Here is an 11,830-nt window from a genome sequence, read left to right on the forward strand (position 1 = left end):
ACTCACAGGGGCGAGGACCTGGCCGCGCTAGGGGCCTGCACGGCGACCGTGAGGGCCGGCCGCGCCGCTGGGCAGGGCGTAGCCGGGCTCCGGCATCGGGCACCCGGCAGGCCTCAAGGCGCGGCTGCAGCACCGCCTCTTTCCCGCCCTTTCTCCTCAGCGCTGGGCGCGGCCCCCGCGCGGCACGAGCCCGCCCCGGCCTCTCCCACGGAGCGCGGCTCCGCTCCGCTCCGGCCGGCCCCGCGGGCAGGGCAGGGCAGGGCGCTTTTCGCCTGCGGTGCCGACGGCAGCTCGTTACCCGCCTCTTCCCTGGCCTCTCCTCAGACGTTCCTGTGGCGACACGCCTCGGGGCACATCCGCCCGCCGGCCCGAGGTGCCGCTGCCGGCCTCCCCGCGCTGCCCCGCGGTGCAGTAGCTCCCGTGACGCCGGAGCGAGGCCCCCGAGCCCCCAGGCAGCTCCTCACAGCGCTTTGCAGAGCTGTGTCTCGGCTCTAAACGCCCCGAGGTGTCCTCCCTGGGCCAAGCGCTGGGGATGCCAGGTATACGCTGCACCGGTTGGATGCTTTGTCGTCAAACCGAACTGCTGCTCGGGGGTTAAACAAAACAGGACAAGACAAAACAAAGAAAAATAAAAGGACGGGGGGGAGGAGGGGGGCGGTACTGGGGGCACCTCCAGGCTTGGCCCCGGAGGCCGCCCGCGCCCCGCGGGCTCTGGCTTTGCACTGAGGTTTCGTGTAACCCTACAGAGCCGTGGTTTCGGTCTGGGGGCCTGACGAGTGTTTCTGGAGCTACTGTAGGGAACAGACTTCACAGAAAACGCTTTCAGGCACTGGTCTTCTGTTTTTTCTCACACGGTATAATCAGGGTATTTGTTTCTCCTTCTGGAGAGATGTACTTTGCATAAATCTCTAGTGTAATTTCACTGGTTTTAACCACCCTGTCCCCGTGAGAGATGAAATTGCAAGTTTAATTTTGAAAGAAAAAAAAAGCACTTTTTGCTTATGGGAAACATACTTTTATTTAGAATGCATTTCTTTTGTGGTATTCACTCTGCATCTCCCTAACCAATGTATTTGCCTCATGGACATCCTTAATCAGATTTCTGGTAGAATTTTCAAATGCTAGTTAGAAACGCGATATGAATTATAGTTGTGGGGTAGGTTTGTTTGTTTGTTTGTTCCTCTTTGATTCAAGGGAATTTGTTTGGCTGGTGTCCCTGCTGCTGCCTTCCCTTTTGTGGTTTATTACTGTGCAAATTCACGGTAGCCATTATGCATCACTACAGAAAAACTGGCCCTTTCCAGCGGTGTTTTCTGTTCTGCCACAGAACTGTTCCACTTTACCTACTACAGAGTTTCAAAGTAAGCCCCTTGACATCTCCCATTTGCTGGAGATTCCTTAAATGTGGAATAATATTGGGCAGACAGCTAAGAATCAGCAGTTCTCTTGTGGCAACAAACTTGCTCAAGAGTTAGGTTGAATAATAGAAAATAAAACAATTGCAGTCTTAAAGCAACTAATGAAACTTAAGAACTAATTTTTAAATTGGGGTCTATGGTGCAAATTGGAGATCAATTATAGCTGATAGGGTTAACAGAAAAATTAACCCTCAAACTTTCTTCCATAGTAAGGGCCACGTCTTGGAAAGAAAGAATTTAAAAGTATGTTGTATTGCATTTATCATGGCTCTTAATTGAAGTCAGTTAGAGCGAACTCCATTTCAGCTATATATTTGGAAGTTTACATGAGTCATTGTTATTAACTGCCTGTGAATTTTTTGCCATTTTGTGATGCTATAGTTCTTTACTATGTAAAGATCAAAGCGATTAAAGGCAATACACTTACCAAACTCTATTTTGCTGAAAGACGCAGAATCAAGTATTTAATTTGAACTTTAATAATATTTTCCCCTTTATTTAAACTCCATCTAAATGAGAACACAAAACTAATGCAGGCAGGTAGGTTTTCTGGGAAGTGGGTTGCAGCGTCAGATAGTATTATATCATGATACATTGCCTTGTGACAGCCGTATGAAATGTCAGATCAGTGAATATGGTTGCAAGCAAATGCTCACTGTGCTGACCTGCGTTTGCACGCACAGCTTAGGCATCCAGCACTCAGTGATACCTGTCTGACCATACAGTCATCATTGTCATCATTGTCTTGACATAAACGTAGTTGTCTTTTATGGGTAGTTTTCTATGATTCAGGTATATGTGCAAAACAACAGTGAGGTTGTTTCTGCCAGTTAATTTTAGATACTAAACCAAGACTTTTTTTCTATTTTTATTTTATTTTTTTAATGCTCAGTTTCCAAATACCAAGTGAAAACTTTGGCATGCTCCAGCAAATCTTTCCAGAATCTCCTTGCTTAGGGGAAAATTTTAAGTGATACTATCTATTAACAACATTGCTTAATACTTCTGATTTTCAGCTGGTCAGCAAAGCTCTAAACAGCCCCCCTACCCTGATAACATACTGCCACAATCACTTGCTTCACTAACTCAAGACATAAAGGTTCACGAGCTTTCTATTTTTAAAGACGTCAGGTGTTCCAGTGTCAAATCTCCAAGACAAGTTTGTCATTCTTGATCTAGAGCAGTGGTTTCCAACAAGTGATGTCAGCGTCCTTGCAGAGGTACATCTACATCACAAGTGAGACTTAATGTGCAAGCAATAAAAGAATGTGTGACGTGACGTGGGTGTCCCTCTGGAGCTGATATTTCGGGGAACCCGCAGTGCCACAAGGAAGCGGCACCAGGCAGCTGGGGAAGGCGAAATGTAGCCACAGAAACCTTCTCTTGCCTACACTTGAACTCACTCATCGTCGTTTCCTCTCCTCTGGTCAGCAGCAAGATGTCCTGAAAAAGGCTGGGTTCCAGGCTTCTCCTGGGGCAGGAGGCTAAGAGTTAATGAGTCTAATTACCTGGCATCATGTGGATGGTGTGAGGAGGTGACCTGAGTGAGGTCTTCCTGAAATGGCTGGAAATTGTTCATCTCCAGTAATGTTTTTTAGCAGCAGCTGAATGAATACTGGACTCTGAAGTCACTTATTATCAGTCTTTTCTGAAAAAGAGATTCTGGTTCTTTTGAAAACTTCACCTGGATGTTGTGAGAAGGCGATTGTCACAGGGTTGCATTCTGAACAGAACCTATCATCCCTAAAGTTGGAATTTGAATTTAATTATTGAAAACATGAAATGTTTTAAAGCTCTGGCTACCAGTATATACTGGAGTCAGAATTTCCTCTTTCCTCCAGATCACTAGGTTGTGGTCAGTTTTTTTGCCTGTTGTGAAGTGTTGACAAAAACTGACCCCCTCTTAATAATAACATTAAAATTAATTGTTTGTTATAAAGTCCCAGAAAATATGATGTAAGTATGTCATGTATGGTTGCTGCTAAGTGGCTTCCTTGTTGCTGATAAAATTAAAAAAAAAAAAAAAAAAGACTAGTTTGCCTCAGGTCTTCTCTATTTTTTTAAAAATTAATTTTAATTACTTATTTCAGAAAAGCCAGCAAAGGCTTCATGACTCTAAGCCAAGAAGAAACTGTATTTGTCCATGTTGCACAGTTGTCCTACGATAAGTTGAATGGAGTCTAAGCCATTTAACAAATGTTCAAATGAACCAAATTTCATTTTTTGCATAAATGTTAGACATATAATGGCATGTAAGACATCAGATGGTTGTTTCTATAAGACAAAAGTTATTTTTGCTGGTATTAACTCAAGTTGTTAATGAAAACACTGTAATTGCTAGGGTTATCTTTTTCAAATTGTTTTACAATAATTGATTAATCCTTGTAAATAGCACTGTGGTTATTAGGTATTGTCATTTGTACTTCAGAAAGGATGGACAATATGTAAATACCTTTCTGAATAAAGTATATAAAACACCATTCTGAAGGTCATCTCCATAGGAACTGTAAAAAAAAAAAAAAAAGCAAGGGGTAATTTGATAAATTAGTTAGTAAATATTACTAAAAATTACTTAAAACTCAATTTTTGTTGCTCATTACACCTATGCATGAATAACCTGTTTTGTGGTGAAATGTCTGGCAGTATAAGTACATTTTAATACATTGCTCTGAAGTGTTATTCCAAACCTACATATTTATTTCTGTGAAAGTGATATGACTTTTGGATGGATTTACTGTTCTACTGTACTCTATAAAAATAGCCTTGAATTAGTAGTTGTTGCTGGCTGAGAAATGTTCTCCTTTCTATGAAGAGATGTGGCCATAATACTGTCTGCCTTTTTTATAAAGTTGGATCTACCCTATATAACAGTGTATTTTTAATGTCTTTTAAAGTAGGAAGGTAGAAGGTACATATTTGCTCCAAATGGGAGTCTGTGGACTTCCGATGATATTTCCATGATAGTTAAAACAGCTGACAATAATATTTTATGAATAATACCCCCACTTATTTGCAAATAAAGTTTTCAAAAATCACATTTTGAAAATCATACGGTTTTTCTGTAAAGGTTATGGTGAGCTCTGCTGGGAAGACTGATTACAATAGTCATGTTTTTACTGTGTGTCAGCTGGAAACCATTCTTGCAGGCAGAACTTTCAGCTTGAATTGAAATCAGTTTCAAAAGAGGAAAGGCAGTCTATTCAAATATGTATTTCTGTGCTTTACTTGGTATCTGTGTGGTGAAGTGCTTCAGAGAAATAGAGAAATGATTTTTTGTAGGCCAGCTGCATATGTTGAAGGTAGTGGATCCAATTAAGTAGTTTGACCCAGTGCTGTACTAACCAGTAGGGATTTGTCCTGAAGGTCTTGGAATATGGTCCTTAGCTGTAGTAGCTTGTAGTAGCTTGCTGTTATGTGATTTCCCAGAACATGAGTTATTTTACTTTCTGTTGCTGAAGACTGCAGCAGTATGGAGCAATGCCAGCTCTCCTGTCTGTTGCTTTTCTTAACAGCTTTTGACTTTGTCCCAATAAGCAGTTATTCTTATTTGTCTTCATTTTTATTAGGAATAGACAGAATTCTTTGCTTTGTCATAGACCTATGGATAAACAAGAAGCCAGCAGAACTAGAGATCACTGCAATGTTCTTCACAAGGTATTTTCAGTCTCTCAGTTTGTAAAAATACATAATTCTCTGATGTTATAATTTCAACCTTTCCCACTTTTTAGGGTGGTAGGGTGGGACGCCCTGACAGTTCAGTTGTTTTTGTTGTTGTTCTGGTGGTGGGTTGCTTTTTTTTTTTTTTTTTGGATGGGTGGTGGTGTTTTTTGATGTTGTTTTTTGTGTTTTTTTTTTATTTTTTTATTTTATTTTTTTGTTGAGTTACTGGAAACTTAGTTTCTTTCTTTGCTAGAAAGTTTATTCTTTGTATTTACTAAATACACACAGGGAAAAAAAGAATGAGAGGAGACTGTTGAAAAATGTCTGAAGAGTAAAAAAATCTCCACTGCACAGCCTCCTTCACCCTTCCATTTTTTGTATAGCAAAAAAAAGGCCCTCTTTGATAGTCCCACAGAGAGCGTATCACTTCTTGTTGAGGAAAAAAATGATTCAGCTTCTAAGCAGTCTTCTGGAAATATGAATCAGTGAACATAAATACTTAGGATTGAGGTGTCTGTGAAAATATGGTTTGTTATTAGTTGAAGAGAAAGGGCTACAGCTTTACATGATTAAATCAGGAGTGAGTTAGATCTATGCAAAGTTACTCAATTTTTATTCATAAATTTTGACGGCTATGTGTGTTAGCAATAATTGATAGAAAACACCTTAATAATCTGTTGTTGTCATAGCTTAAAAAGCCTTTGGCTTTCCTAGGGAGACATATGGGTTGGGGACTGTTAAATTTATATTGTACATGCCTCCAAAAACATTTTAATATGCTGAAGACTATAAGTATATAGTTCAGTAGAAAAATAATCCTTGAGTAATTCCACTTGGCTTTTAATTCTTTGTTCCATAGTAAGTGTTCCAGCATTCATGTTTATTTTTACATTTCCTTTTGCTATTGTTTCCAAACTCAAATGCATGGTGTTGAGAGGAAGTACAAGACATAACAACTTTTCTGACTCAACTTTCTGATCTATAAGTCACTAGATGGTGCCATTTCACTTCTCTGGAATCACAAACTGTCTTGCATATTATTTTTAATAACAGTTGATAATAATGTTTTGAAGAGGAAGTAAAATAAGTGTACTTTGGGGTTCTTTTTTGAGACTATTTTTTGGGCCTATGCAAAATACACATATTTTGTACAAAGATACTGTTTTAGTGAAAATGTGCAAAATTTCTAAGTTCTGTTCTTTTAAATTGTCATAAGCTTTTAGTTTACATATATTTTGCTGACTTTGATAATGAGATCCAATCTGATAAAAATGCCAATCTTAAATTCAGAATGAGATTTTTTACTTTTCTTCCTGAGGGCTATATACCCTCAGCTAATGTGAATTAGGATATGGATTACTTCAATTGAGTTATAGCAGTTCTTGTTCACAGACAGTTGCTTCGTAGTTTTCTGTGACTGTAATAAGATTTGAGAAGAGGTTAACAGTTAACAGCGACACATTTACTTTTCTTGCTGTAGACCTTGGATACCACAGAAGCAGTTTTGCGCAGCATAGGGTAACAGGCTGAAAGTTGTACAGGGAACTTTTGCATCACAATTTCATTTTGGAAACTACATGGTAATTTAGTGAGTTGTCACAACTGGTGTGCTAATTAAGAGCTACGTAGGTACTAGTTGTGGGTATTATTTCCAACTTTAACCACTGACTTCTGTTTAACTGGTCAAAAATAGGAAGGATTACAAAATCATTTTTGCAAAATGTTTTTGACACTTATATTTTAGTAGCTTAAAAGGAGAGAAAGGCGAAGTAGAACTTAACATTCATGGAAATGCTTTTTATTAATAAATTTATTTTGAATGATCCTAGTATCAGCTGATGATTTGCTGGTCAAAAGTCATCTCTAGGTGAGAAGCAGTGTTACAGAACTGTAGCTGCCATATTGTGACAGAAATTTTTTTTTTCTTCTTTTTTTTTTCTCTAATGAGTGGCCAAGAAGAAATAAGTTAGGCTAAGTATAGAACAATTTTGTGGGTTTCAGAAAAAGTCTTGAATAAATAAGTTTTCTAAAGCTACAGGGTAAGTCAGTTATGGTTGTAGGTTAAAATGTGTGCAGACCTGGAGCCTCATGGAAGGTCAAGAAAGGCTTCTAATCAAATGATCTGAAACTGTCACCACCAAAACAATTAACTGGCAGTGTTAGCTGCTTGGTTCCCTGAGGCTTTCAAGCCATGATGTCTTTGTTACTTCTTACTTATTTTGTTAAGGGCAAGGCATGTAATAAACATTCATGTTAAAGAAATGGAAAGCATCTGTTGGTGCTTGATACTTGCTCGTGTCAGCCTACACTATTCCTGGCAGTCAGACACATCCACTCAATGTGCTCTACAGCCATGTAAGGCCATCCAGCAGTCAATGATGTTTTCTCATGGAGTCTGAAAGCTGAACATGATGGGAAATTTGTATGTGTTACGAAGTCTTCAGTTTGCTTTTACTGGGCTTAATTAAAGTAGAGGGAATTTCAAGTCTATCTGTAAATGTTTACTTGTTGAATAGGCTGCCAAAACTGAAACAGGGTGTCAGATTTTACTTTTGTTTAATGTTTCTGATTATGTGGCATTTTTGAAATGTAGAACATGTAAATACTGCCTTCTTTTAAAGAGGTCTGTGGGGTAGGTTATGCTCCCGTTTACATTTTCTAGTAATGAAGAAAAATGTTGGTCTTTTTTAAAGTAGAAGGAAAACCAAGGAAAAATAAAACAAAGTGAAAGCACTATTAAGATAGGCTTTGCAGGTTAATAATGGAACCCTCACAGTGTCTTTCTGAATTTTTATGTCCCAAACTATATTAATGGTAAAAAACCTGCTGTTACCAAGTTTCTGCTGCAGGTAACAGTCACCAAAACCATCATCCAGCCCCACTGCAAAGAGAACTTTGGCTGTCTTGGAGCTTGTAGAAGGAATGGCATTTCCCCATTGCCTATTTTAAAACACAGGTGGTGTCCACTACTGATAAGGTTCTCTGGCTGCATGTAATATCTTTGGGGAAAAAAAAAAAGAAGGAAAGCAGGGAAAGCATTATCTATTTGTAGCAAGTTGTCTTTTTTTTTTTTTCCTCTCAGATTATGCTTTATTTATCATACTACTCTCAGTTTATGCCCAAAAATTGAAACCGGTTGGCCAATTTCCACAAAATCAGGCAAATGATTGAATCATTACAAGTTTCTTCTAGGACAGAAGAGCTCCAGTAGGTAGTCCCCACTGAGGGAAAAGCATTGCCTTGTCTGGCTGACAGGGGAAATTTAGCCCACACGCATTGACCAGCTCATGAAGGAGTATATAGAACCAGACTGGCGATGTCTTCTGCTGCCTTACGCACTCAGGAGGCAGAAAATATAGGAGACAAGGAAGGAAATGAGCTGTTGCAGTGAAATCCTGAAATCCCCTGTGGAAGATGGTGATAAAGTGAGAGTTAATATAATTTTGGAAGAAAATGTTGAGACTTGAAGTGCTTTGGTAGAGAAGCTGGCAGAGTTAAGGGATGGAAAGTGGGAGTGGGAGCTGGAGTTACCCCTGTTGGGGCATACAGATTCAAGTTAGAACAAGCTATTCAAATCTTGTAGGAATGGAAAGAGTAAATCTTGGGATAGGCACAAAAGGACAATTATTTAGGTGAAAGTATGTGTGTGGCAGCCAGTTTGCACTGTTTCTGGAGCCTGCATTTGTGCAGATGCACAGGTGAATGGGATTCTGTGTCCATTGAAGCAGGCCCTTGAGAGGTGCAAATCACAGTATGGTAATGGGATATGGATTTGGGCAGAAGGTTGTGCAGAATGAATGGAGATAACCTTTAGAGTTTGTGCAGTTGATGCCTTGCTGACTGTGGAGTCCAATGATACACTTTCTTTTGGCATTCGTGACTCTGGCCATTATTTGGAGCATATTTTCTGGGGTGTTTTAGGTTTTGATGCTTGCAAAAAAAATAAAAAGGAAAAAAATAAATGGTTGACAGTGATGTTGGTTGGTCTCAGCCACTTGATGATATTGGATCTGGTGGGTTCACCAACCAGTTTCATTTTCTTAATGTCTCAACAGTAGGAGAATAGGAAGGTGGGGCAGTTGGATGATCAGGCCACTAGAAAATGGGCAGAGGTACAAACTGATGATTTATATGTACTGTGAAAGGAGAATATTCTACCCATTAGTTGTCTGATTCCAGGTATCCAGCTACTCAACTGTGAGATGGAAAGTAATTTCCCTATGTAGTTCACTGTGCCCCTTCTGTTTGAGGTTATTGGGTGTGCTGACCACGAGCATTGCAATGGATAAAACCTCTGGGTCAGCCAGCTGCGGCTAACACACTGCATGTTACATGATTCTGGGATTTTTGAAAAGCTCTAATTTCTTTCAAATGTCATGCCTTTCATTTCACTCCCCACTAGCTGTCTCACGCCAACTCTCTCTTCTCATGTGAAGAACTCTAGTTGTTATTTATGTTCCTACTACTTAGTTGAAATATCTCTATATTTTCTTGGCAAATCTTCTTGTGTCCTTGCTGTGAAGGTAGTACAGTAATATCCGTTGTTGTTCTGGTCCTCATGGGGACTTGGACTTTCTTCACTGCAAGTAGATCCCCTAAAAATACAAAATGCTCCTTGTTATGCAGAAACAATGACTTCCTTTTAGTCCACCAGCATTCCAAGTAATGTCTAATGTCATCTCTCATCTCTCTACACATTTAGAGAGAATAACTGGTGCCTTCTTGAATTTAGGGAAAAAAATCAATATTTGTTTACTTCATAACTTGGCTTTTATAAAGCAAATGCACAACTGAAACCTCATGGATACCACACATCTCAGCTTAGTTGCAGCTTCCTAAAATAATAAAATAAATGATTAAATATTAAACTTACATATTTAGTGACAAATTTAAAGTTGAGGACTGTGTTAAATTTAGATGAGAATTAATGTTGATCTTGCTACAGCGTTAATAAAAATAATATTTTACTTTAACGCAGTAAGCTTTGCATTAGCAAACAAACTCCATTCTCTTCCAGCATTTGCACTGAAGTTAAGAATTCTTTTTAAGCTTCTATATTTCACAGGCTTTGTCGGAAATTAAATGCTACTTTCCTTGAAGTAATCCTTCAGGATTTATTTTCAAGCATAACATACAATACATACAGAACTTTTTGTGACTTAATGCTTTATGAGCAGATTTTGAAATATTTAGTTGTGCAAGATGTGTTGTACCATGACACTGCTCACACTAGAGAAAACGTAAAAATAAGATGTTTGTCATGATCCCAGTGTATAATACCTTTTAGTAGAATAGTCTTAAGACTAATCTACCAATTGAAACAAACTTGTTAGAAGTTGACCTTGTTATATATGCTATGATAGGATGTCATAAAATAAGTTCTTTCTGAAGGGGAAGAAAATAAGATCAAAACAGGTAATTTCTATTTTGGTAACCTCATCCTGAGAGGTTAAATGCCTGACTAAACTCAGAATAAAGACAGTCCATAAGGCACTTCTGTGATGATATCCGTGTTTGCTTACAAGAAGTGAATGCTCTTGAGTTTGGACATGAGACTGTATAGTTGCTCTGTAGGTGCATTGTTACGTGAAGGAATGGGTTTCCCTATATCACAAGGAAATGGAAGGGAGCTCTACACCCTTTGTGGCATCTAACACTTTCATTTCTTTTTCTAGCTTAAGTTACTTAGACTTCATTTCTGCTATTATAGTCTCAAAAGTGGGTACTTCCATTTAAAAGAAAAGAGTGAATTGTTTTAAATTTATTGTGGTGGTGTGTTAACTACACCTGTTTTTGCGATCATGTTTGATTTTAAAGACATGAAATGTTGTCCATGAGAGAATGGCAAAAATGTCCTGAAACATATTTAAAACATATACTTTAATAGGTTTGTTAAATGATAGCAGCTAACGAGACCAGACAGCGCAGTTTGAGACTGCTTCAGCTCAGGAACCATTGGCAGTGTAAACTGGTAATACAATGTTACTTCAAATCTACAAATTCAAGTGTGCTTGTGTTTTCAAAGCAGCATGGATTTCTTAGGAACACTCTATAAATTAGAGAACCTTGCAAGTAGGAGTAGCAGCAATATGATTTGTGATAGTCCCTCTTTGGTTTGTTCTTTCTAAAGAAATAGTTCTAAAGGACACATTTTTTGCCTAATGTGTAACATGTTTTCTGTGCTGGTAATGTGAGAGTTTTTCTCACAGTCAGCATATATTACTTGGCTGAGGTTTTTATGTTTTGTTTTTATTTTTCTTAACAGATGCCAAGGATGTTGCATGCAAAAGACAGTGATTGATCAACATTTGTAATTAGCTGAGATGAAGATTAAAAAAGAAATAAGAGAAACTGAAGAAACATCTTAAAATATTATCTGTTCTTGTCTTTAGAAACCTGTGTGTAGAGAGTAAGTAATACTCCCCTTGACAGACAAATGTTATTTTTGAAGTAATTACAGACATTTCAACAAGATGATCTCTATGTGCTTATTTGTGTGAGGCAAAAATGCTGACAAATGCAATATACTTAGTTGTGAAAGTATGCTCCTAAATTTCATGCAGAGTAAGAATTAATAAGTTATTTCTCCTTTCACTGAGCAGCTAGCTTTTGTCATTAAACTTTCTTTGGGGTGGAAAGAGTCCAAAACATAAGCATCCCTCTACTATCTTTAAAGGAGAAAACACATGTCAATAACTGTTTATTAATTTATTTAAAATCACAAATGTGACGGTGGTGCTACTGAGCAAACA

At 38.5% G+C, this 11,830-nt stretch overlaps 1 protein-coding gene across 5 annotated transcripts in view; it reads left to right on the top strand.

Annotated features, from left to right (window-relative positions):
- Positions 1-241: 241 nt before the first annotated feature.
- Positions 242-11,830, top strand: part of USP3 (ubiquitin specific peptidase 3) — a 100,612-nt gene continuing 89,023 nt past the window's right edge. For 2 of the 5 annotated variants that reach the window (XM_035554108.2, XM_050713075.1), the window contains exons 1-3: positions 242-539; positions 4,985-5,072; positions 11,344-11,487. The gene's annotated coding sequence lies outside the window, so the exon portion shown is untranslated. The remainder of the gene's footprint in view (positions 540-4,984; positions 5,073-11,343; positions 11,488-11,830) is intronic. The other 3 variants (XM_035554101.2, XM_035554103.2, XM_035554104.2) reach the window with 3 other exon arrangements.

This window comes from Cygnus atratus, chromosome 11 (genome assembly GCF_013377495.2).
Source record: "Cygnus atratus isolate AKBS03 ecotype Queensland, Australia chromosome 11, CAtr_DNAZoo_HiC_assembly, whole genome shotgun sequence".
Classification (NCBI taxonomy): domain Eukaryota; kingdom Metazoa; phylum Chordata; class Aves; order Anseriformes; family Anatidae; genus Cygnus; species Cygnus atratus.